A 27,500-nucleotide genomic window follows, 5' to 3' on the forward strand; every position below is an offset into this window, starting at 1 on the left:
TCCTGGCTGTTGGAGGTTTGTATGATATATACATATATATATATATATATATATATATATATATATATATATATATATATATTCCTTTTCATACTATCCGCCATTTCCCGCGTTAGCGAGGGAGCGTTAAAAACAGAGGAGTGAGCCTTAGAGGGTATATCCTCACTTGGCCCACCTCTCCGTTCCTTCTTTTGGAAAATTAAAAACGAGACGGGAGAATTTCCACACCCCTCTCACCCGCCCCCGGCAGTACTCTGTTAAGATGCAGGGAAAATGGAAACGGAAAATACGAAGTGCCATGCGCTACCATGTCATTAACTCCATATTTTCCATTTCCCCGTGGTTATACCTACATAGCAGCCTTGCCACATAAGCCTTACCAACCAATGAGCGATCAGCTTAGCCGATCTGCTCCACCCACCCATCTCCAACCCCCTGATCCACCAGAATCCATCAGATGGAACAAGTTGGTTACGAGACGTCGCTGCCCCTTTGGGGAACTCCTGAAGGAACTTCAAGAAGACCATCGAAATATTGTACGGCAAATATAAACTGTATACAAGAAAATAAACAAAGGAGAATGTGCCATAGCTTTCAACCTCGTATGCCTCCAAGAATATATATATATATATATATATATATATATATATATATATATATATATATATATATATATATATTTATATATATTATATATATATATATATATATATATATATATATATATATATATATATTTATATATATATATATATATATATATATATATATATATATATATATGCTGTACATATTTGCCATTTCCCACTCTAGCGAGGTAGTGTTAAGAACAGAGGACTGAGCCTTAGAGGGAATATCCTCCCTTGGCTCCTTTCTCTGTTCCTTTTTTTTTTGGAAAATTATAAATGGGAGGGGAGGGAATGGCAGGGAATACGTGGAAAGTATTCTTTTTCCCCTGTCCTCATGGATAATATATATATATATATATATATATATATATTATCCCTGGGGATAAGGGAGAAAGAATACTTCCCACGTATTCCCTGCGTGTCGTAGAAGGCGACTAAAAGGGGAGGGAGCGGGGGGCTGGAAATCCTCCCCTCTCATTATTTCTTTTTTTTTTTTTCTTTAATTTTCCAAAAGAAGGAACAGAGAAGGGGGCCAGGTGATGATATTCCCTCAAAGGCCCAGTCCTCTGTTCTTAACGCTACCTCGCTATCGCGGGAAATGGGGAATAGTATGAAAATATATATGTATATATATATATATATATTATATATATATATATATATATATATATATATATATATATATATATATATATATATATATATATATTCTTACAGGCAGAGAGAGTGAGAGAGACACGATACCCCTAAACTCCTGTAAGTGACGAGTAAACACGACAGCTGACTCTTACCTTTCTTGGAGAGCGTTGATCCAGCCACTTCATCACCCACGACACTGCACACAACCTGTAAACACAGAGGGACGGAGGTGAAGTATGACCACCACTCAAGACATTTGATCGTAGACACACACAGTGTACGCCAATGACGCCAAGTTGAACACGACCATCAGAGTGATATCAAGAATTCGATTGTGTCTGAAGAGTTGATAATAAGACATTATACATTGTATAATCGTGTGAGGGTATCCCAGGCCTACAGACGGGCCACAGATGAGTCAATTTCCACAAGGCTTGTAACAATGGCCTAGACATCATGGCTTGTGTGTGTGTGTGTGTGTGAGTAAACCAACACAAACAGAATAGATTATAGTCATGCAAGTCGATGGCTCATTCATTAGAGAAAGAATTCGTCATAAATCAATAACCCAGCTACGATAAATACATTAGTAATAACAATTTGATATAAAGAAGATAAATAACTCACGATTCTCAATGCTGTTCACAGACCGCTTGATGTCTGCAAGCTTAAAAGGGAAATGAGTTTGAGATACATTATTACCCAATTAAAGTTATGAGAGAAGTAATTTCGCTGTGAGTCCATATCTTCGCAAGGGATTATCATCACTGATGGCATTATGTGAGCTAAAGAGAGGGAATATCTTAATCACCCAAGATATATATATATTATATATATATATATGTATATATATATATATATATATATATATATATATATAATATATATGTATATAATATATATATATATATATATATATATATATATATATATATATATATATATATATATATATATATATATATATATATTTATATATGTATATACCTTAAAACATAATGCCAAGGTCTGAAAAATTGCTTGCAAGTCATACCACCTCCCGGAGTATTAAAAAAGATATCTGATAATACAGGAGATAAACATTTTACACACACACACACACCCACACACACACCCACACACACACACACACAAGCACACACACACAAGCACAGATCTTCAAGGAGGCAGTTTATCTTGCCACCAGCTGTGGTGTAGGTGGCTGCCAGCAGCGACGGATCCACTGGCAGCTAGGCAGCCGGCTAGGTAGCTAGGCAAGCAGCTAGGCAGCCAGCGAGGTAGCTAGGCAGGCAGTTAGCCAGCTAGCTAGGTAGCTAGGCAGGTAGCTGGGCAGCCAGCTAGGTAGCTAGGCGGGCAGCTAGCCAGCCAGCGAGGTAGCTAGGCGGGCAGCTGGGCAGCCAGCTAGGTAGCTAGGCAGGCAGCTAGCCAGCCAGCTAGGTAGCTAGGCAGGTAGCTAGGCAGCCAGCGAAGTAGCTAGGCAGGCAGTTGGGCAGCCAGCTAGGTAGTTAGGCGGGCAGCTAGCCAGCCAGCGAGGTAGCTAGGCGGGCAGCTGGGCAGCCAGCCAGCTAGGCAGCTAGCCAGGCAGCTAGGCAGCCAGCTCGGTAGCTAGGCAGGCAGCTAGCCAGCCAGCTAGGTAGCTAGGCAGGCAGCTAGGCAGCCAGCTAGGTAGCTAGGCAGGCAGCTGGGCAGCCAGCGAGGTAGCTAGGCGGGCAGCTAGGCAGCCAGCGAGGTAGCTAGGCGGGCAGCTGGGCAGCCAGCGAGGTAGCTAGGCGGGCAGCTGCGCAGCCAGCCAGCTAGGCAGCTAGCCAGGCAGCTAGCCAGCCAGCTAGGTAGCTAGGCAGGCAGCTGGGCAGCCAGCTAGGTAGCTAGGCAGGCAGCTAGGCAGCCAGCGAGGTAACTAGGCAGGCAGCTAGGCAGCCAGCTAGGTAGCTAGGCGGGCAGCTGGGCAGCCAGCTAGGTAGCTAGGCAGGCAGCTAGCCAGCCAGCTAGGTAGCTAGGCGGGCAGCTGGGCAGCCAGCTAGGTAGCTAGGCAGGCAGCTAGCCAGCCAGCTAGGTAGCTAGGCAGGCAGCTGGGCAGCCAGCTAGGTAGTTAGGCAGGCAGCTAGCCAGCCAGCGAGGTAGCTGGGCGGGCAGCTGGGCAGCCAGCCAGCTAGGCAGCTAGCCAGGCAGCTGGGCAGCCAGCGAGGTAGCTAGGCAGGCAGGTAGCCAGCCAGCTAGGTAGCTAGGCGGGCAGCTAGGTAGTTAGGCAGGCAGCTGGGCAGCCAGCCAGCTAGGCAGCTAGCCAGGCAGCTGGGCAGTCAGCGAGGTAGCTAGGCAGGCAGCTAGCCAGCCAGCTAGGTAGCTAGGCAGCCAGCTAGGTAGCTAGGCAGGCAGCTGGGCAGTCACAACACCCGGGTCATTCTATTGAGACCCTTACGACTTCCACACCTCGGCACGGAGGGAGACGCGTTCCTCCCCACAGAGGCGAAGAGGGTACGACTGTCGTAAACAACGAATACCTCACTAATCCGTCCCAAACGACTAAAGAGTTACGACGAACGTAGAGTGAAGGAACGCCTCACTAATCCGTCGCAAACGAGTAGAGAGTTACGACGAACGTAGAGTGAAGGAACGCCTCACTAAGCCGTCGCAAGCGACTAAAGAGTTAAGACGAACGTAGAGTGAAGGAAAACCTCACTAATCCGTCGCAAACGAGTAGAGAGTTACGACGAACGTAGAGTGAAGGAACGCCTCACTAAGCCGTCGCAAACGAATAAGAGTTACGACGAACGTAGAGGGAAGGAACGCCAAGCCTCACTAATCCGTCGCAAGCGACTAAAGAGTTACGACGAACGTAGAGGGAAGGAACGCCAAGCCTCACTAAGCCGTCGCAAGCGACTAAAGAGTTACGACGAACGTAGAGGGAAGGAACGCCTCACTAAACCGTCACAAATGAGTAGAGAGTTACGACGAACGTAAAGGGAAGGAACGCCTCACTAATCCGTCGCAAACGACTAAAGAGTTACGACGAACGTAGAGGGAAGGAACGCCTCACTAATCCGTCGCAAATGAGTAGAGAGTTACGACGAACGTAGAGGGAAGGAACGCCTCGCCTCACTAATCCGTCGCAAATGAGTAGAGAGTTACGACGAACGTAGAGGGAAGGAACGCCTCACTAATTCGTCACAAATGAGTAGAGAGTTACGACGAACGTAAAGGGAAGGAACGCCTCACTAATCCGTCGCAAACGACTAAAGAGTTACGACGAACGTAAAGGGAAGGAACGCCTCACTAATCCGTCGCAAATGAGTTGAGAGTTACGACGAACGTAGAGGGAAGGAACGCCTCACTAATATGTCGCAAATGAGTAGAGAGTTACGACGAACGTAGAGGGAAGGAACGCCTCACTAATCCGTCGCAAACGACGAGAGTTACGACGAACGTAGAGGGAAGGAACGCCTCGCCTCACTAATCCGTCGCAAATGAGTAGAGAGTTACGACGAACGTAGAGGGAAGGAACGCCTCACTAAGCCGTCGCAAATGAGTAGAGAGTTACGACGAACGTAGAGGGAAGGAACGCCTCACTAAGCCGTCGCAAATGAGTAGAGAGTTACGACGAACGTAGAGTGAAGGAACGCCTCACTAATCCGTCGCAAATGAGTAGAGAGTTACGACGAACGTAGAGGGAAGGAACGCCTCACTAATCCGTCGCAAATGAGTAGAGAGTTACGACGAACGTAGAGGGAAGGAACGCCAAGCCTCACTAATCCGTCGCAAACGAGTAGTTACGACGAACGTAGAGGGAAGGAACGCCAAGCCTCACTAATCCGTCGCAAACGACGAGAGTTACGACGAACGTAGAGGGAAGGAACGCCTCACTAATCCGTCGCAAACGACGAGAGTTACGACGAACGTAGAGGGAAGGAACGCCTCGCCTCACTAATCCGTCGCAAATGAGTAGAGAGTTACGACGAACGTAGAGGGAAGGAACGCCTCACTAAGCCGTCGCAAATGAGTAGAGAGTTACGACGAACGTAGAGTGAAGGAACGCCTCACTAATCCGTCGCAAACGACTAAAGAGTTACGGCGAACGTAGAGGGAAGGAACGCCTCACTAATCCGTCGCAAATGAGTAGAGAGTTACGACGAACGTAGAGGGAAGGAACGCCTCGCCTCACTAATCCGTCGCAAACGAGTAGAGAGTTACGACGAACGTAGAGGGAAGGAACGCCTCACTAAGCCGTCGCAAATGAGTAGAGAGTTACGACGAACGTAGAGGGAAGGAACGCCTCACTAATCCGTCGCAAATGAGTAGAGAGTTACGACGAACGTAGAGGGAAGGAACGCCAAGCCTCACTAATCCGTCGCAAACGAGTAGAGAGTTACGACGAACGTAGAGGGAAGGAACGCCAAGCCTCACTAATCCGTCGCAAACGAGTAGAGAGTTACGACGAACGTAGAGGGAAGGAACGCCTCACTAATCCGTCGCAAACGACGAGAGTTACGACGAACGTAGAGGGAAGGAACGCCTCGCCTCACCAGCCATCACAACCCACCACAGACTCACACCCGACGCTCAAGGAGTAACATGGGCCCTTCAACCATCGCAACCCATCACAACCACAACGGTCAGAGAAGCAACACCGCCCTCCCTCCCTCCTCTCTCTCTCTCCCTCCCTCCTCTCTCTCTCTCAGAGAAGGGGGCCAGGTGAGGATATTCCCTCAGAGGCCAAGTCCTCTGTTCTTAACGCTACCTTGCTAATGCGGGAAATGGCGAATAGTTTGAAAGAATATATATATATATATATATATATATATATATATATATATATATATATATATATATATATATATATATATATACATTGCCAAGTGCGTCCACCAAATGTGTGGACAATGAAGACGATCAATGCAGACCACACAGCTGGCCCGTGTGGATTCGAAGTTCAATGTGATGCAGATGGTTCCTGCGGACCACTGTGGGTGGCGGGTGGTCCGTGCAGAGCTGGTCAGCATGTGATGTAGATGGTTCTTGCGGACCACTGTAGGTGGCGGGGTGGTCCGTACAGAGCTGGTCGGCATGGAGGACGAGCAGCGAGTGTGAGGATACGAGCAAACAATGTAGTTTGTATATGGCCAGAACGGACCACAGTCGGCCAAGAGGATTACAGAAGACCAGTGCGGGCTACAGTAGACCACTCCGGGCTACAGAAGACCAGTGCGGACTACAGACGACCAGTGCGGGCTACAGCAAACCCCTGCGAACCACAAACAACCAGTGCGGACTCATTCGACCACTGCGGACCACTGTTTTACCAGAGACGACCAGTACTGCGGTGTCAAACTCCAATTTGGACCACATGAAAGCAGGTGTGGACAGCAGACCGGCATTGCTCAGCTACAGAAGTCGTCTTATGGAATACAGACATCTGAGGCGTGGTCTTCACATGGACAGTAAAGGCTACAGACCGTTGCCCAAAGCAGGTCGAGGGGTCTTGGATGAGGGCTCCACCTCCTTCCTCCCTCCTTCTCCAAGTGCACCGTCTCATACCGCATGCCGCCTGGCCACTCCAGGTGTGCGCAGTAAACGCTTAATAGCGCTGCCCTCGCCTGCGCGCTGACCATTTGGTCACCGTGGCACGTCGCCGGGTGTCTGATTAACATGTTTACTGGCCGGGCCGGCCATTTGAATACAAAAGCTTGCGGGGTAATTTGATGTATGTTCTCACCCCAGAACTAGAACATGACAATGGGGGATGAGGCGGAGGAAGGCCACACGCACTCCCTCTGGGTGCGGCTCCTCGTCTGTGTCTGTCCTCTAGATACCCAGGTCATGTCTTACGTGCAGTCTCCATGGCACCTCCTCCGTCTAACATGTCTGTTAAGGTGATGTCTGTTGGACAACCGTCTCTCGATATAACCAATAAAACAAGAGTCTTCAACGCGAGGGGACATGGCATACTCTATTTACAGTCTGTTAGTAGTGATGTACGAGTACTGATCCAATGAATTACATCGGATGAATACAGTAAGCAGTACCTGTTGTGACATCATCACATCATCCTCGATAATGGGTATATGGCAGGGGCTTAAGACGACCATAATAATGCCAGCCACGTACGAACGATGGCGGGGAAGACAAAAGTACCATTACAAGCGTGTCGATCAGCTTGATTTTGACGGTTGTTATTCAACCCAACGCGCGATATAGGCAGTGAGTAGCAACTCCTCCTCATCAGGTCTGTTAGACTCCCCTGCTGGAAGAACCAGCTCGCGATAGCCAGTGAGTAACTCCTCCTCACAAGACCTATTAGACTCCCTTACTGGAAGTACCAGCTCGCGATGGCCAGTGCCAAACCTAACCTAACCTAACCTAACCAAACCTATCCTAACCTAACCAAACCTATCCTAACCTATCCTAACCTAACCTAACTCTTGAGAGCAGACATTCGTTGCTACCTTCACGTCCTCACTGGCCCTAAGCTCGGCCGGGCCTCGGCTACCCCTTAGAGACACAGGCGCATGTCTCACTGCACACGTTTACCTTCAAACGTCTCCCTGAATTACTTCGTCAAGAGGGAGCTTCCGAGGATCCACATTTTCACCACCACGACGAGAAGAGGAGGAAGAAGAGGAGGAGGAGGAGGAGGAGGAGGAGGAGGAGGAGGAGGAGGAGGAAGAAGAAGAGGAGGAGGAGGAGGAAGAAAAGGAGGAAGAGGAGGAGGAGGAAGAAAAGGAGGAAGAGGAGGAGGAGGAAGAAAAAGAGGAAGAGGAGGAGGAAGAGGAAGAAGAGGCAGTGTGGAGAGTGGCACCTCGTCAGGGGCGCGGCTCGACCTGCTGCCACTCAGGCAGAAAATCAGCGAAGCAGGTGCCAGGGTTAGGTGGCTAGGGGGGAGGGAGAGAGAGAGAGAGAGAGAGAGAGAGAGAGAGAGAGAGAGAGAGAGAGAGAGAGAGAGAGAGAGAGAGAGAGAGAGAGAGACTGTAGGAAAACATCTTCATGTTAACATGGGGGAAGTCGAGGGACAATTCTTCTATTCATGGAGAAGGTTTTGCTATTTTCCTTTTCTAAAAATGATGGGATGGTGGAGACCAAGAACTTATGAACGAGTTTTGAACGAGTTATGAACGTTTTTTTTACATACCCTGTGAACCAAACAGTATTAGCACCAGTTCGTGGTTACTATCTGTGTGCTGAAGAGGGAGGAAGAGTTCTAAACTCGTGTTGCATCATCTCTTAACCTTATTTGTGTGTGTGTGTGTGTGTGTGTGTGTGTGTGTGTGTGTGTGTGCTTCGTGTCGTCCTGAACACCACGTCCTGACGTTAGTGCCCCATCTACATCAACCATCACGCACCGGAAATGCTAACAGGAATAAGTCAGTGAATTATTCTCGTCCCTGAACACTGAGTCTCGTAGACACAGAAAACGCTCCAGTTAACTAGACCACAGCGCGTCCGCTTAGAACACTTACAACCTACATGAAAAGTGGTTCCATTAGCATTTGACTGTGACCTGTCATTGCTCCGTGATACGGTGGAGATTAAGAGCGAAGAAAACGAGATTCTCTGCGAATGTATTCCAGTGGGTATGATGAAAGTCCGGCCGAATGATGTAACTTAATTCTGACAGGTTGACAGACGATCAATTTTAGCAGCACACGATCATGAAGGCTCCTTTATAGATATTTTCTTCATTACTTTTCTATCTATGGTCTTCTATAAACCCTAACTGGTCTCTCAGAGACGCCGTCTGGTCTCCCATGGTGGTAGATCGGTCTCCTAGAGATGCAGGCAGACTGGTCTCCTAGCAAGGTTAATTGGCTTCCCAGCAAGGCTCATGGGTCTTCCAGCCGGGTGGGTTTGTCTCCTAGCGGCGTCAACTGGCCCTCCTAGTCAAGTCGATTGGCCTCCTAAGAGAGGCCTCTTAGTCTCCTAACGAACCCGAAGGAACTCTTAACGAGGCTGATTGGTCTCCTAGCAAGGCTGATTGGTCTCCTAGCGAGGGCGACTGGTTTCATGGCGAGGTCGATTGGTCTCCTAACGAATCCACTTTCACAGACCATAAACTATACTATAAACAGATCGGAATACCCGTGATAAGAAGATCTCTTATGTCTCCAAACACCTGCGTCTAGAATGGCTCCAGGTTGCCGAAGTCATCCATCAGTACCATCCATTTCATCCAGCCTTACGCAGCCACACGTGAGAGGTTATCACCCGGTAGGCATTCAGCAGACGTATACACAGCCATACTAACGATGTCCAAGAAATACTTTCGCAGTTTGAATGTACGACATTGTGGCCAAACCGTCCCCGCTTCGTCGGAGACCCTCCTGGGTAAAATCAAATGAAGAGAAAATCAGTATCTAAGATCAGTATACAAGTAAAAAGAGACAAGTAACAATAGATCGACTTTCTCAGCTGGAAGAAAGTGAACACAACTGAAATCTAGACTGTAATATACCTTAAATACAAGACTTCAATGACATCTTTTTTAAATAGAGAATTTCTAAATAAAGCATTTTTTTTCCCCAGTTCCTAATCCAGCTCTCTTATATCTCCTTGTAGCTGAAATATACAAAACCCTGAAACTCATGTTGTGTCACATTTCTTCTTAAAATCTGTGATTCGATTATCACTCCCTCTGGACACCTCTAGTGTAAAATGCTATGGCAAGTCTTCTGGACAGACAAATTATACAGATGTGAAGACTACAATGGCTTACGGGGTGACTGTAGGTACAGAAAGACAAATGACGATCACATTCCATGCTACAGGGGTCCCCTACAGCACAACAGAGGTGCTGGCCAAATATTTCCTAATGAAGAGACAGGCCAACAATGGACGGTCCTAATTAAACACAGCCTTTAATTAAGACGCATCAACGCAAACCAAACAGAAGAGGAGTGATAGCAAGGACAGCTCGTGACCAACTGTTGACGGAGGCGGTGAAAGGGGGGGTGTGTGAGGAGGGGAGGAGGATGCGTCCCATCAGCCACCTACTGTGCCCTACCTGGGGTGGTGGGTGAGCCCTGAGATCAGGTCTCACTAAGCCCCTGCCTAGTATATGGTCCTCCAACTTTGGGTCCTCACAGATGACAATCCGTCCTTGGCTCCCGTACCTCCAAGAAACAGTGGCAGTGTCCATGTGAAGTGCATCTATTTTCTGAGGATATCCTTCAAGACTCGTTCATTGGAGATGGATTACAAATATTCCCACTCAGAATATCCCCCACGACTCGAAAGATTACAGATATTCTGTCTTAAGAATACTTTCCCTAACTAATTCACTGGAGATGACACGTATAGAACTACACACATACATACCCAAGTTCTGTGTGTGTGTGTGTGTGTGTGTGTGTGTGTGTGTGTGTGTGTGTGTGTGTGTGTGTGTGTGTGTCAAAATGGTGCTCGAAATGTCACTCTTAACATAGCAGGTCTACCCATCACTTGACAAGCAGATAGCACGACATCTCGACTCCAGCAGCTAGACCACAGCGTCGACACTATTGCACGGTCTTAGTCCCTGTGGCATCTGGCTGCGCGAGGTTGTTGTTGGATGGAGGACGTGCCGTGTATACACGAGTATTAAGACACTGTAGACCGAGGAGAAGAGGAGTGCCGCCCCGCCACGCCCCGTAGCCGCCCCGCCCCGCCACGCCCCGTAGCCGCCCCGCTCCGCTCAGCCTCGCCTCGAAAAGTACAGTACAGTTGTACACAATCCTGCAATACCTCAATGAGTACAGTTGTACACAATCCTGCAATACCTCACTGAGTACAGTTGCACACAATCCTGCAATACCTTACTGAGTACACTTGTACACAATCCTCCAATACCTGACTGAGTACAGTTGTACACAATCCTGCAATACCTCACTGAATACAGTTGTACACAATCCTGCAATACCTGACTGAGTACACTTGTACACAATTACTGTCGGGTTTGAGGTGGCAAACATTACTGATGGAGTCGATACACAATATTCGAGAAGCGTTTTATCAACGTAACTAATAATAGACAAATGCCAAAGCATTAGTCACGCCTCGCTTTTATTTGACTAACGACCCATTCATAAATCACTGCCACGGTAGTCGTTCGCTCATTAGCGGTGATAACGAGCGATCACATCGTCCATACGGGGGTCAAAGGGTCATGTCTCGTGAAACGCCCCCAACCCACCGAGAGAGAGAGAGAGAGAGAGAGAGAGAGAGAGAGAGAGAGAGAGAGAGAGAGAGAGAGAGAGGCAGTTCCTGTCGAGGAAAGAGGCGGGAGCGTTTGACCTGTGCGAGATCTCCTTTCCCAGCAGCTAAACTTCATTCCCATCATAGAAAAAAAAATAGAAGCGGGTTTTCTAACGCCAAAGCATCAATTTTGTCGTGCACACGGAGGTCTGTATGAGAGGGAATCCATAAGAATTTGATTTGAATCTATGTAATGGATTGAAATACGATTTGTAACATCTAATGTAATATCAACCCACTGTGGTGTGTGTGTGTGTGTGTGTGTGTGTGTGTGTGTGTGTGTGTGTGTGTGTGTGTGCGTGTGTGTGTGTGTGTGTGTCTGAGTAAGACCCTTTGTGACCCCTGTAATCCTTAATACGAACTGTAACATCTTATGTAATATCAACCCACTGTGGTGTGTGTGTGTGTTTGTGTGTGTGTGTGTGTGTGTGTGTGTGTGTGTGTGTGTCTGGGTGGGTGACATCGTGTGTGTGTGTGTGTGTGTGTGGGGTGTGTTGTGTGTGTGTGGTGTTTTGATTTTGCGTGTCTGGGTGGGTGATATAGGTGTGTGTGTGGGGGGGGGGGGTAGGAGCTGGCGATCTGTGAGGGTGTAAAAGGGTTTTGACGGGAGGGAGCTGTCGTGTGATGGGTTAGGGATGTAAGGGGGAGAAGCAGTGGGGAAGGTGGGAGTAAGGAGTAGAAGAAGGGTGGGATGGAGTGGGTTGGTTGGGTCAAGGTTAGGTTATGGAGGGTGAATTGATTTGGGGAAGGGGTTCACGGCGTGGACCGATCTAGGTGGAGGTGTGATGCGAGTGGTGGTTGTCTGAGGAGGGGGGGATGAGGAGGAGAGGGAAGTGGAGGGGTGTGTGGGTGGACGATTGTGAGTGGGAAGGGATGAGTGTGGTATGGGAAAGAAAGGGTGTGTGAGAAGGGGACATGGAATGATGGATGATCAGAAAGTGATGGACGCTGAGGATGGGGTGGGGGGGAGGATGCTATTTCACGTGTCCGAGGGGTGGCGAGGTATGGATGAAGGCAGCAAGTGATGAATATGTACATATGTACATGTGTATAAATATAATGGCATATGTCTGTGATGGATGTTCAGAAAGTGATAGTCCACTGATGAGGGGAAGGACTCATTTCGGACGTGTGTGGGGTGTCAGTCCACCCCCCCTTAGCTTAGTTTCTACCTACAGCGTCACGGAGACTCTTTTTTCTCACCATCACCTCTGGTCCACATCTTCGTTCCATTTCAGAATCATATTCTTTTTCACTGTTATCCATACCTGTCTTCAGTGACGTCTAGAAAAACTTTAAAAAAACATTCATGAAATGTTATGTTTTTTCCTCTTTAGAAGCCCTTCGTCGCTTTTATTTACTTTGTACATTCCTTACTAACCATAGATAATGTCATCAACAACCCCGTCATCAACAAAAACACCCATCTTCACAACAACACATAACATTCTTATGCCACATCAATTGCAGTAGCTAGGGAAGATATCCATTCAGAATTATCCTATCAAAAACTAAACCTATGATGCCTCCAATAACGCCATAGCTCGATTTGTACTTACTACACTCACACACCACACCACACACACCAACACACACACAACACACACCAACGCATCTAGTATGTGGCGTGTGAGTCAGCACATGTGGCATTGTAATTCATACATGTATTCCACTGTGTTTACACCCGTATATCTTATAACATCTCCTGCTACCCACACCTACACCCATTACTACGGAACACCGTTTTCACACGTTAAAAGCCTTCTTGATGCTCATGATGTAACGATCACAAAGACGACACATACTGCTTATGTTACCTTTCGCTATGGACGCACATAACCATATATGACTTTTTGTGTTCCGAACCGGCGGGACATGGCCAGCTTCCGTGTGCTGCTGGAGCCTGTATGGACGCCAGGAGCAGGTAGTGCGACTGATTGTGTGTGTATATATATAATTTATATTATACTTGGTATATATATATTATATATATATAAGGTTATAGATATATTTATATCATTATGTAATATACGAAACAATGTGCATTGGAAACGCGCATCTTTATGTGGAAAACATACATAAGCACTCCAACACCCAGGATCGAACCGGGTCCCTTGGCAAGAAGGCGGGATTTACTTCCGCTAGGCTATTAGCGGGCCCAGTGCCTAGCGGTAAGCATGCACGCCCTCGTGCACTGGGGTCCCGGGGGCGAGCACTGGCGGTTAGGAGGTTGGGTTATGTGAGAGTATCTGAGTATATTGCAGTGGTCGTTAGAGAGTGTTTGTTTTTATATAGATTATTGTTCGATTCCTTGTCATACTATCCGCCATTTCCCGCGTTAAGCGAGGGTGCGGTTAAAAACAGAGGAGGTGAGCTTAGAGGGTATATCCTCACTTGGCCCACCTCTCGATCGCTTCTTTCGGAAAATTAAAAACGAGACGGGAGAATTTCCACACACCTCTCACACCCCCCCGGCAGTACTCCTGTTAAATGCAGGGGAAAATGGAAACGGAAAATACGAAGTGCCATGCCTACATGTCCATTAACTCCCATATTTCCATTTTCCCCGTGTTATACCTACATAGCAGCCTTGCCACGTAAGCCTTACCAACCAATGAGCGATCAGCTTAGCCGATCTCTCCACCCACCCATCTCCAACCCCCTGACCACCAGAATCCATCAGATGGAACAAGTTGTTACGAACGTCGCGGCCCTTTGGGAACTCCTGAAGGGAACTTCAAGAAACCATCGAAATATTGTACGGCAAATATAAACTGTATACAAGAAAATAAACAAAGGAGAATGTGCCATAAGCTTTCAACCAACCTCGTATGCCTCCAAGAATATATATAATATATATATATAGTATATATAAATATATATATATAGTATTTATATATATATAATGTATTTATATTATATTATATATAATATATATATTATATAATAATATATATATATATATATTTATAAATAGATATATATATATATTATATATATATATATATATATATAAATGCTGTTCATATTTGCATTTCGACACTCTAGCGGAGGTATGTTAAGAACAGAGGACTGAGCCTTAGAGGAGAATAATCCTTCCCATGGCTCCTTCTCTGTTCCTTTTTTTTTTTGGAAAATTTAAATGGAAGGGGAGGGAATGGCAGGAATACGTGGAAAGTATCTTTTTCCACCTGTCCAGTCCTCATGGATAATATATATTATTATTATTAGATATATATATTATCCCTGTGATATGGGAGAAAGAATACTTCCCAACGTACGTATTCCTGAGTGTCGTAGAAGGCGACTAAAAGGGGAGGGAGCGGGGGGCTGGAATCCGTCCCTCTCATTATTTCTCTTTTTTTTTTTTCTTTAATTTTCCAAAAGAAGGAACAGGAGAAGGGGGCCAGGTGATGATATTCCCTCAAAGGCCAGTCCTCTGTTCTTATACGCTACCTCGCTATCGCGGGAAATGGGGAATAGTATGAAAATATACTATGTATATAATATATATATTATATATAATATATATATATATTATATATATATATATATATTATATATAATAATATAAATATATATTCTTACAGCCGAAGAGAGTGAGAGAGACACTATACCCCTAAACTCCTGTAAGTGACGAGTAAACACGACAGCTGACTCAACCTTTCTTGGAGAGCGTGATCCAGCCAATTCATCACCACACACTCACACAACCTTAAACACAGAGGGACGGAGGTAAGTATGACCACCACTCAAGACATTTGATCGAGACAACACACAGTGTACGCCATGACGCCAAGTTGAACACGACCATCAGAGTGATTAATCAAGAATTCCGATTGTGTCTGAAGATTGATAATAAGACATTATACATTGATAAATCGTGTGAGGGTATCCCAGGCCTACAGACGGCTAACAGATGAGGCAGATGAATAATGAAGTAATCAATTTCCACAAGGCTTGAACAATGGCCTAGACATCATAGGCTTGTGGTTGGTGTGGTGTGGGAGTAAACCAACACAAACAGAATAGACTATAGTCCATGCAAGTCGAGCTCATTCATTAGAGAAAGATTCGCATAAATCAATAACCAGCTACGATAAATACATTAGTAATAAACAATTTGATATAAAGAAGATAAATAACTCACGATTCTCAATGCTGTTCACAGACCGCTTTGTTGTCAGCAAGCTTAAAAGGAAATGAGTTGAGATACAGTAATACCCAAATTAAAGTTAAAGAAAGGAATATTCGCTGTGAGTCCATACTTTCGCAGGGATTATCATCACTGATAGGCATTATGTGAGCTAAAGAGAGGGAATATCTTAATCACCCAAGATATATATAATTATATATATATTATGTATATATATAGATATATTATATATATATATATATAAATATATATGTACTATAAATATATATATATATATATATATATATATATATATATAAATTATAATATATATATATAATCTATATATATATATATTCTATATATGTAAAATACCTTAAAACATAATGCCAAGGTCCTGAAAAATTGCTTGCAAGTCATCCACCTCCCGGATTATTAAAAAAGATATCTGATAATAACAGGAGAAAACATGTTACCACCACACAACTACCCACACACACCACCCACACACACACACACACAAGCACACACACCCAAGCACAGATCTTCAAGAGGCAGATTTATCGTGCCACCAGCTGTTGGTGTAGGTGGCTGAAGCAGCGACGCAGAATCCACTGGCAGATTAGGCAGCCCAGCTAAGGTAGCACTAGGCAGGCAGCTAACCGGCAGCCAGCGAGGTAGCTAGGCAGGCAGGTTAGCCAGCTTGCTAGGTAGACTAGGCAGGTTTGCTGGGCAGCCAGTAGGTAGCTAGGCGGGCAGTAGCCAGCCAGCGAGGTTGCTTAGGCGGGCAGCTGGGCAGCCAGGCTAGGTAGCTAGGCAGGCAGCTTGCCAGCCAGCTAGGTAGCTAGGCAGTAGCTAGGCAGCCAGCGAAGTAGCTAGGCAGGCAGCTTGGGCAGCCAGCCAGCTGGGGCAGTTTAGCCCACCTGGGCAGCCCCGGGCGAGGTAGCTAGGGGGGGCGCTGGGCCAGCCAGCTAGGTAGCTAGGCACCACCCTAGGTGGGCTGGGCGGGCAGCGGGGCGGGTCACAACACCCGGGTCATTCTATTAAAAACCCCCTTACGATTTTTCCCAAAACCCGGGGCCCCACGGAGGGAGACGCTTTCCTCCCCCAGGGGGCAAGGGGGGAAACGACTGTCGTAAAAAACCAAATCCCTCACTAATCCGTCCCAAACGACTAAAGAGTTACAAACGAACGTAAAAGTAAAGGGAAAACGCCTCACAAATTTCCGTCGAAAACGAGAGGGGGTTTCGACGAACTTTGAGTGAAGGAACGCCTCACAAAGCCGTCGAAAGGACTAAAGATTAAAGGGAAGAACGTGGGAGTGAAGGAAAACCTCACTAATCCTTTCCGAAAACAAATAAGGAGTTTACGACAAAAGTGGGTGAAAGGAAGGGCCTCACTAAGCCGTCCGCAAACCCGGAATAAGGGGTTACGAGAATAGGGGAAAGGGAACCCCAACCCCTTCATTTTAATCCGTCAAAAGGGACTAAAGAGTTACGCCCGGAACGTAGGGGGAAAAAAGGCCCCGCCAAGCCCCCCATAAAGCCGTCCCCAAGCGACAAAAGATTTTACAAACGAACGTAGGGGGAAGGAAACCCCTCACTAAAACCGTCACAAATGAGAAAGGAGTTAGACGAACAAAAGGGAAAGGGAAAAACCCCTCACAAATTTCCCCGAAAACGCCCTAAAAAGTAAACAAACAAAACGAAGAGGAAGGAACCCCTCACTAACCGTCGCAAATAAAGAAAGGGGTTTTTAGGGACGAACGTAGGGGGTGGGGGGAAGGAAGGGCCTCGCCTCATACCCGCCCCCAAATGAGTAAGAGTTACGCAAGGAGAGGGAAAAGGGAAAGCCTCACAAAATTCGTCAAAAAATGATAAAGAGTTACGACAAAACAAAAAGGGGAAAGGAACGCCTCATAATCCGTCGCAAACAAATAAAGAGTTACGACAACGTAAAGGGAAAGGAAACCCTCACTAACCCGTCGCAAATGAGTTGAGATTACGAACAAACGTAGGGGGGAAGGAAACGCCTCACTAAAAATGTCGCAAATGAGTAAGATTTTTACGACGAACGTAGAGGAAGGAACGCCTCACAAATCCGTCGCAAAACGACGAGAGTTACGACGAAGGGAAGGGAAAAGGAACGCCTCGCCGCACAAACCCGCGCAAATAAAGTAGAGATTTACGACAAAGAAAGGGGGAAGGAACGCCTAAACTTAAGCCGTCGAAAATGAGTAGAGAGTTACGACGAACGAAAAGGGGGAAAGGGAACGCCTCCTAACCGCCCGCAAATGAGTGAGAGTTACGACGAACTAGAGTAAAGGAACCCCTCACTAATCCGTCGCAAATGAGAAAGAGAGTTACGACGAACGAAAGGGGAAGGAACCCTCACTAACCCGGGTCGAAAATGAAAAGAGAGTTACGCCCAACGTGAGGGAAAAACGCCAAGCCTCAAAAACCGTCGCAAACAAAAGAGTTACGACGAACTAGGGGAAAGGGAAACCCCCTCACTAACCTCCAAAAAAGAGAGTTACGACGAACGTAAAGGAAGGGAACCCCCCCTCCAATCCGTCGCAAAAGATAAGATTTACGACGAACGTAGAGGGAAGGAAGCCTCACAAACCCCGTCGCAAATGAGTAGAGATTTACGACAAACGTAAGGAAGGAACCCTCACTAATCCGTCAAAAAATTAAAGATTAACAAAACGTGAGGAAGGGAACCCCTCACTAACCTCGCAAATGAGTAAGATTTTTACACGAACGTAGGGGAAGGAACGCCCCCCCACTAATCCGTCGCAAAAGTAGAGAGTTAGACGAACGTAGGGGGAAGGAACGCCCAAAAACCTCCAAATGATAGGATTACGACGAACGAAAAGGGGAAGGAACGCCTCACTAATCCGTCGCAAAGGAAAAGATTACGACAAAACGAAAGGGGGAAGGGAACCCCCGCCTCACTAATCCGCGCAAAGAAAAGAATTTTACGACAACTAGGGGGAAGGAACGCCAAGCTCACAAATTTCCGTCCAAACGAGTAGAGAGTTAGACAACGTAGGGGGAAGGAACGCCTCACAATCCGTCGCAAACACGGATTTTAACGACGAACGTAGAAAGGGAACGCCTCGCCTCACCACCATCACAACCCACCACAACTCACACCCCGACGCTAAAGGAGAACAGGGGCCCCTTCAACCATCGCAACCCATAAAACCACAAGGGGCGAGAACACACCCCCCCCTCCTTCTCTCTCTCCCTCCCTCCTCTCTCCCTCAGAGGGGGGGGCCGGGTGGGATATTCCCTCAGGGGCCCAAAGTTCTGTTCTTAACGCTACCTTGCTAATGCGGGAAATGGCGAATAGTTTGGAAAGAATATTTTATATATAATAAATATTATATATATATATATAATATATATATATATATATATATATTATATACATTGCCAGTGCGTCCACCAAATGTGTGGACAATGAAGACGATCATGCAGACCACACAGCTGGCCCGTGTGGATTCGAAGTTCAATGTGATGCAGATGGTTCCTGCGGACCACTGTGGGTGGCGGGTGGTCCGTGCAGAGCTGGTCACCCATGTATGTAGATGGTTCTTGCGGACCACTGTAGTGGCGGGTGGTCCGTACAGAGCTGGTCGGCATGGAGGACGAGCAGGAGTGTGAGGATACGAGCAAACAATGTAGTTTGTATATGGCCAGACGGACCACAGTCGGCCAAGAGGATTACAGAAGACCAGTGCGGGCTACAGTAGCCCACTTCCGGGCTACAGAAGCCCAATGCGGACTACAGACGACCAGTGCGGGCTACAGCAAACCCCTGCGAACCACAGACAACCAGTGCGGACTCATTCGACCACTGCGGACCACTGTTTTACCAGAGACGACCAGTACTGCGGTGTCAAACTCCAATTTGGACCACATGAAAGCAGGTGTGGACAGCAGACCGGCATTGCTCAGCTACAGAAGTCGTCTTATGGAATACAGACATCTGAGGCGTGGTCTTCACATGGACAGTAAAGGCTACAGACCGTTGCCCAAAGCAGGTCGAGGGGTCTTGGATGAGGGCTCCACCTCCCTCCTTCCTCCCTCCTTCTCCAAGTGCACCGTCTCATACCGCATGCCGCCTGGCCACTCCAGGTGTGCGCAGTAAACGCTTAATAGCGCTGCCCTCGCCTGCGCGCTGACCATTTGGTCACCGTGGCACGTCGCCGGGTGTCTGATTAACATGTTTACTGGCCGGGCCGGCCATTTGAATACAAAAGCTTGCGGGGTAATTTGATGTATGTTCTCACCCCAGAACTAGAACATGACAATGGGGGATGAGGCGGAGGAAGGCCACACGCACTCCCTCTGGGTGCGGCTCCTCGTCTATGTCTGTCCTCTAGATACCCAGGTCATGTCTTACGTGTAGTCTCCATGGCACCTCCTCCGTCTGACATGTCTGTTAAGGTGATGTCTGTTGGACAACCGTCTCTCGATATAACCAATAAAACAAGAGTCTTCAACGCGAGGGGACATGACATACTCTATTTACAGTCTGTTAGTAGTGATGTACGAGTACTGATCCAATGAATTACATCGGATGAATACAGTAAGCAGTACCTGTTGTGACATCATCACATCATCCTCGATAATGGGTATATGGCAGGGGTTAAAGACGACCATAATAATGCCAGCCACGTACGAACGATGGCGGGGAAGACAAAAGTACCATTACAAGTGTGGCGATCAGCTTGATTTTGACGGTTGTTATTCAACCCAACGCGCGATACAGGCAGTGAGTAGCAACTCCTCCTCCTCCTCACCAGGTCTGTTAGACTCCCCTGCTGGAAGAACCAGCTCGCGATAGCCAGTGAGCAACTCCTCCTCCTCCTCATCAGGTCTGTTAGACTCCCCTGCTGGAAGAACCAGCTCGCGATAGCCAGTGAGCAACTCCTCCTCCTCCTCATCAGGTCTGTTAGACTCCCCTGCTGGAAGAACCAGCTCGCGATAGCCAGTGAGCAACTCCTCCTCCTCCTCATCAGGTCTGTTAGACTCCCTTACTGGAAGAACCAGCTCGCGATAGCCAGTGAGCAACTCCTCCTCCTCCTCACCAGGTCTGTTAGACTCCCCTGCTGGAAGTACCAGCTCGCGATAGCCAGTGAGTAACTCCTCCTCACAAGACCTATTAGACTCCCTTACTGGAAGTACCAGCTCGCGATGGCCAGTGCCAAACCTAACCTAACCTAACCAAACCTAACCAAACCTAACCTAACCTAACTCTTGAGAACAGACATTCGTTGCTACCTTCACGTCCTCACTGGCCCTAAGCTCGGCCGGGCCTCGGCTACCCCTTAGAGACACAGGCGCATGTCTCACTGCACACGTTTACCTTCAAACGTCTCCCTGAATTACTTCGTCAAGAGGGAGCTTCCGAGGATCCACATTTTCACCACCACGACGAGAAGAGGAGGAGGAAGAAGAAGAAGAGGAGGAGGAGGAGGAGGAGGAGGAGGAGGAGGAGGAAGAAGAAGAAGAGGAGGAGGAGGAAGAAGAAGAGGAGGAGGAGGAAGAAAAGGAGGAAGAGGAGGAGGAGGAAGAAAAAGAGGAAGAGGAGGAGGAAGAGGAAGAAGAGGCAGTGAGGAGAGCGGCACCTCGTCAGGGGCGCGGCTCGACCTGCTACCACTCAGGCAGAAAATCAGCGAAGCAGGTGCCAGGGTTAGGTGGCTAGGGGGAGGGAGAGAGAGAGAGAGAGAGAGAGAGAGAGAGAGAGAGAGAGAGAGAGAGAGAGAGAGAGAGAGAGAGAGAGGGAGAGACTGTAGGAAAACATCTTCATGTTAACATGGGGAAGTCGAGGGACAATTCTTCTATTCATGGAGGTTTTGCTATTTTCCTTTTCTAAAAATGATGGGATGGTGGAGACCAAGAACTTATGAACGAGTTTTGAACGAGTTATGAACGTTTTTTTTACATACCCTGTGAACCAAACAGTATTAGCACCAGTTCGTGGTTACTATCTGTGTGCTGAAGAGGGAGGAAGAGTTCTAAACTCGTGTTGCATCATCTCTTAACCTTATTTGTGTGTGTGTGTGTGTGTGTGTGTGTGTGTGTGTGTGTGCTTCGTGTCGTCCTGAACACCACGTCCTGACGTTAGTGCCCCATCTACATCAACCATCACGCATCGGAAATGCTAACAGGAATAAGTCAGTGAATTATTCTCGTCCCTGAACACTGAGTCTCGTAGACACAGAAAACGCTCCAGTTAACTAGACCACAGCGCGTCCGCTTAGAACACTTACAACCTACATGAAAAGTGGTTCCATTAGCATTTGACTGTGACCTGTCATTGCTCCGTGATACGGTGGAGATTAAGAGCGAAGAAAACGAGATTCTCTGCGAATGTATTCCAGTGGGTATGATGAAAGTCCGGCCGAATGATGTAACTTAATTCTGACAGGTTGACAGACGATCAATTTTAGCAGCACACGATCATGAAGGCTCCTTTATAGATATTTTCATTACTTTTCTATCTATGGTCTTCTATAAACCCTAACTGGTCTCTCAGAGACGCCGTCTGGTCTCCCATGGTGGTAGATCGGTCTCCTAGAGATGCAGGCAGACTGGTCTCCTAGCAAGGTTAATTGGCTTCCCAGCAAGGCTCATGGGTCTTCCAGCCGGGTGGGTTTGTCTCCTAGCGGCGTCAACTGGCCCTCCTAGTCAAGTCGATTGGCCTCCTAAGAGAGGCCTCTTAGTCTCCTAACGAACCCGAAGGAACTCTTAACGAGGCTGATTGGTCTCCTAGCAAGGCTGATTGGTCTCCTAGCGAGGGCGACTGGTTTCATGGCGAGGTCGATTGGTCTCCTAACGAATCCACTTTCACAGACCATAAACTATACTATAAACAGATCGGAATACCCGTGATAAGAAGATCTCTTATGTCTCCAAACACCTGCGTCTAGAATGGCTCCAGGTTGCCGAAGTCATCCATCAGTACCATCCATTTCATCCAGCCTTATGCAGCCACACGTGAGAGGCTATCACCCGGTAGGCATTCAGCAGACGTATACACAGCCATACTAACGATGTCCAAGAAATACTTTCGCAGTTTGAATGTACGACATTGTGGCCAAACCGTCCCCGCTTCGTCGGAGACCCTCCTGGGTAAAATCAAATGAAGAGAAAATCAGTATCTAAGTTCAGTATACAAGTAAAAAGAGACAAGTAACAATAGATCGACCTTTTCAGCTGGAAGAAACTGAACACAACGGAGATCTAGACTGTAATATACCTTAAATACAAGACTTCAGTGACATCTGTTTTAAACAATCAAATTCTTAAAAACGGCATTTTTTTTCCCCAGTTCCTAATCCAGCTCTCTTATACCTCCTTGTAGCTGAAATATACAAAACCCTGAAACTCATGTTGTGTCACATTTCTTCTTAAATCTGTGATTCGATTATCACTCCCTCTGGACACCTCTAGTGTAAAATGCTATGGCAAGTCTTCTGGACAGACAAATTATACAGATGTGAAGACTACAATGGCTTACGGGGTGACTGTAGGTACAGAAAGACAAATGACGATCACATTCCATGCTACAGGGGTCCCCTACAGCACAACAGAGGTGCTGGCCAAATATTTCCTAATGAAGAGACAGGCCAACAATGGACGGTCCTAATTAAACACAGCCTTTAATTAAGACGCATCAACGCAAACCAAACAGAAGAGGAGTGATAGCAAGGACAGCTCGTGACCAACTGTTGACGGAGGCGGTGAAAGGGGGGGTGTGTGAGGAGAGGGGAGGGAGATGCGTCCCATCAGCCACCTACTGTGCCCTACCTGGGGTGGTGGGTGAGCCCTGAGATCAGGTCTCACTAAGCCCCTGCCTAGTATATGTCCTCCAACTTTGGGTCCTCACAGATGACAATCTGTCCTTGGCTCCCGTACCTCCAAGAAACAGTGGCAGTGTCCATGTGAAGTGCATCTATTTTCTGAGGATATCCTTCAAGACTCGTTCATTGGAGATGGATTACAAATATTCCCACTCAGAATATCCCCCACGACTCGAAAGATTACAGATATTCTGTCTTAAGAATACTTTCCCTAACTAATTCACTGGAGATGACACGTATAGAACTACACACATACATACCCAAGCTCTGTGTGTGTGTGTGTGTGTGTGTGTGTGTGTGTGTGTGTCAAAATGGTGCTCGAAATGTCACTCTTAACATAGCAGGTCTACCCATCACTTGACAAGCAGATAGCACGACATCCCGACTCCAGCAGCTAGACCACAGCGTCGACACTATTGCACGATCTTAGTCCCTGTGGCATCTGGCTGCGCGAGGATGTTGTTGGATGGAGGACGTGCCGTGTATACACGAGTATTAAGACACTGTAGACCGAGGAGAAGAGGAGTGCCGCCCCGCCACGCCCCGTAGCCGCCCCGCCCCGCCACGCCCCGTAGCCGCCCCGCTCCGCTCAGCCTCGCCTCGAAAAGTACAGTTCAGTTGTACACAATCCTGCAATACCTCACTGAGTACAGCTGTACACAATCCTGCAATACCTCACTGAGTACAGCTGTACACAATCCTGCAATACCTCACTGAGTACAGTTGTACACAATCCTGCAATACCTCACTGAGTACAGTTGTACACAATCATGTAATACCTAACTGAGTACAGTTGTACACAGTCCTGCAATATCTGACTGAGTACAGTTGTACACAATCCTGCAATACCTCACTGAGTAGAGTTGTACACAGTCCTGCAATATCTGACTGAGTACAGTTGTACACAATCCTGCAATGCCTCACTGAGTACAGTTGCACACAATCCTGCAATACCTTACTGAGTACACTTGTACACAATCCTGCAATACCTCACTGAGTACAATTGTACATAATCCTGCAATACCTCACTGAGTACAGTTGTACACAATCCTGCAATACCTGACTGAGTACAATGGTACACAATCCTGCAATACCTCACTGAGTAGAGTTGTACACAGTCCTGCAATATCTGACTGAGTACAGTTGTACACAATCCTGCAATGCCTCACTGAGTACAGTTGCACACAATCCTGCAATACCTTACTGAGTACACTTGTACACAATCCTCCAATACCTGACTGAGTACAGTTGTACACAATCCTGCAATACCTCACTGAGTACAGTTGTACACAATCCTGCAATACCTCACTGAGTACAGTTGTACACAATCCTGTAATACCTCACTGTGTACAGTTGTACACAATTACTGTAAGGTTTGAGGTGGCAAACATTACTGATGGAGTCGATACACAATATTCGAGAAGCGTTTTATCAACGTAACTAATAATAGACAAATGCCAAAGCATTAGTCACGCCTCGCTTTTATTTGACTAACGACCCATTCATAAATCACTGCCACGGTAGTTGTTCGCTCATTAGCGGTGATAACGAGCGATCACATCGTCCATACGGGGGTCAAAGGGTCATGTCTCGTGAAACGCCCCCAACCCACCGAGAGAGAGAGAGAGAGAGAGAGAGAGAGAGAGAGAGAGAGAGAGAGAGAGAGAGAGAGAGAGAGGCAGTTCCTGTCGAAGAAAGAGGCGGGAGCGTTTGACCTGTGCGAGATCTCCTTTCCCAGCAGCTAAACTTCATCCCATCATAGAAAAAAAAATAGAAGCGGGTTTTCTAACGCCAAAGCATCAATTTTGTCGTGCACACGGAGGTCTGTATGAGAGGGAATCCATAAGAATTTGATTTGAATCTATGTAATGGATTGAAATACGATTTGTAACATCTAATGTAATATCAACCCACTGTGGTGTGTGTGTGTGTGTGTGTGTGTGTGTGTGTGTGTGTGTGTGTGTGTGTGTGTGCGTGTGTGTGTGTGTGTGTCTGAGTAAGACCCTCTGTGACCCCTGTAATCCTTAATACGAACTGTAACATCTTATGTAATATCAACCCACTGTGGTGTGTGTGTGTGTTTGTGTGTGTGTGTGTGTGTGTGTGTGTGTGTGTGTGAGTAAGACCCCTTTGTGACCCCTGCAATATCTTTGTGACCCCTATAATATCTTTGTGACCCTTGTAATCCTTAATACGAACTGTAACATCTTATGTAATATCAACCCACTGTGGTGTGTGTGTGTGTGTGTGTATACAATTAATGTGCCTGGGGTGACCTGCACAAATCAAATAAGTTCAGTCAAAAAAAACTCGTATATATTCTCCTCCTTGATGAGGGGGAAAAGACGTCTTGATAACCTCTCTCTCTCTCTCTCTCTCTCTCTCTCCTCTCTCTCTCTCTCTCCCCCACCATACAGGCCAGCCGACTCGCAGTCAACCCAGCCGTTCATCCTCTCCCTCAGCTTAGGTCGACGGATGGAGACCAAACGTAGGCTGGGGTAAACGTAGGCTGGGGTATACATGTATACATGTACACATGAGGTTAAGCGACGGGGCTGAGTAGTGTATACATGCATAAAGACATGGCTGAAACACGGGGGCAACACTAGTGTAAAACTCTACCCCGTTCTACGCTCAATCGCAAATACAAATAGCCACACAGACACAAAATAAAATACATGCCCTCGATGTATCTATGAACCACACTTAATATCACTTGGATATAGACGACGTAGACTGGCCTCTACATCAATATAATCCCCAGGCAGCACAAAACGTGACAAGTGGAAAAAAAAACATAAAACAAAAAAACCCGAAGTGTCAAACCAAGGGGGTTTAGAACCTCTCCTTGTGGTATGACGAATCAAAGTGGCATCACCCCCACCCGATAGGGAACTGGAAACGACGTCTATTGACTTCGACTAAAACTAGGACACCAGCGGGGTAGTCAGACCCTCTCCCTGTAGGATACGAAGTCGATCTTATCAATTTCTAAGGACGATACATCTCCGTGAAGGAGCCAACACTTCCCCCATGAGGGACGACGTAAATCACCCACAGAGAGATAGATAGATAGGTATATAGATAGATAGATAGATAGATAGATAGATAGAGAGAGAGAGAAAGAGAGAGAGAGAGAGAGAGAGAGAGAGAGAGAGAGAGAGAGAGAGAGAGAGAGAGAGAGAGAGAGATCGGCTCGCCTCCACCTACTCCCTCAATCAACTCCCTTATGAATGGAGCTTCGTGGTTTCTCTTCTCCCACCAAGCAACCTCCCTCACCACACTTGAGCAGACTGTACACAATCCTCTATATATATTTTTCCCCCCCTTACTGAATGGCGGCAAATTAATGTTTCCCTTATTTGCGATGGTCACAGGATACAGTCCAACAATAGTATAATTTGCATCTGGTATGAGCCGGCGACTTTGTGGCTTAATACGGCATAATTTACGAGAGATAGAGGGAAAAAAATAATGGAAAGAGACAAATCTCTTTTACCCATGAGATGAAGGCGTTACCACAGAGTTGACTTCCTATCGGAATTCGGATGGTCACTTGTTTACCAAATGGCGTCCTAGTTACGTCTCTTCGTTGTATATCAACTGACTGTCATATTCCTTTCTTGTATCTTCCCATGATGATGTGATTATTACACGAAAGTGCACTTGGGAACTTATTGTGCTTCATTTCCTCGTGGACTCATTGTGGTACAATGAGGACCCAGCTTCCAATTCAAAATCTCACTGGTTATACAACATCTATTAAGGACATGAAATTAGTTAATAAGATCAAAGAAATCAATCAAATAACTCCACTTATGTGCGTACTGGAGGTAAATATAATCTTAAACAAATGAAGAAACGCGTAGAAAAACAATTAGACTCTGGCGAAACAAAAACACTTACACTAAAAACACGAATGTGATTAACACACGAATTCGAAAGCTGCTTCAGTATGATCTATATCTATAACTATCTTTTTTTTTTCCGTTTATTTCCT

At 46.7% G+C, this 27,500-nt stretch overlaps 1 protein-coding gene across 3 annotated transcripts in view; it reads right to left on the bottom strand.

The window, feature by feature from the left end:
• The window catches only part of LOC139763541 (deoxyribonuclease TATDN1), a 505,618-nt gene that overhangs the window by 284,543 nt on the left and 193,575 nt on the right, over window positions 1-27,500 (bottom strand). For all 3 annotated transcript variants that reach the window (XM_071689740.1, XM_071689735.1, XM_071689737.1), the window contains one exon: window positions 1,421-1,475. The gene's annotated coding sequence lies outside the window, so the exon portion shown is untranslated. The remainder of the gene's footprint in view (window positions 1-1,420; window positions 1,476-27,500) is intronic.

The sequence above is a fragment of the Panulirus ornatus genome, chromosome 47, assembly GCF_036320965.1.
Source record: "Panulirus ornatus isolate Po-2019 chromosome 47, ASM3632096v1, whole genome shotgun sequence".
NCBI lineage: Eukaryota > Metazoa > Arthropoda > Malacostraca > Decapoda > Palinuridae > Panulirus > Panulirus ornatus.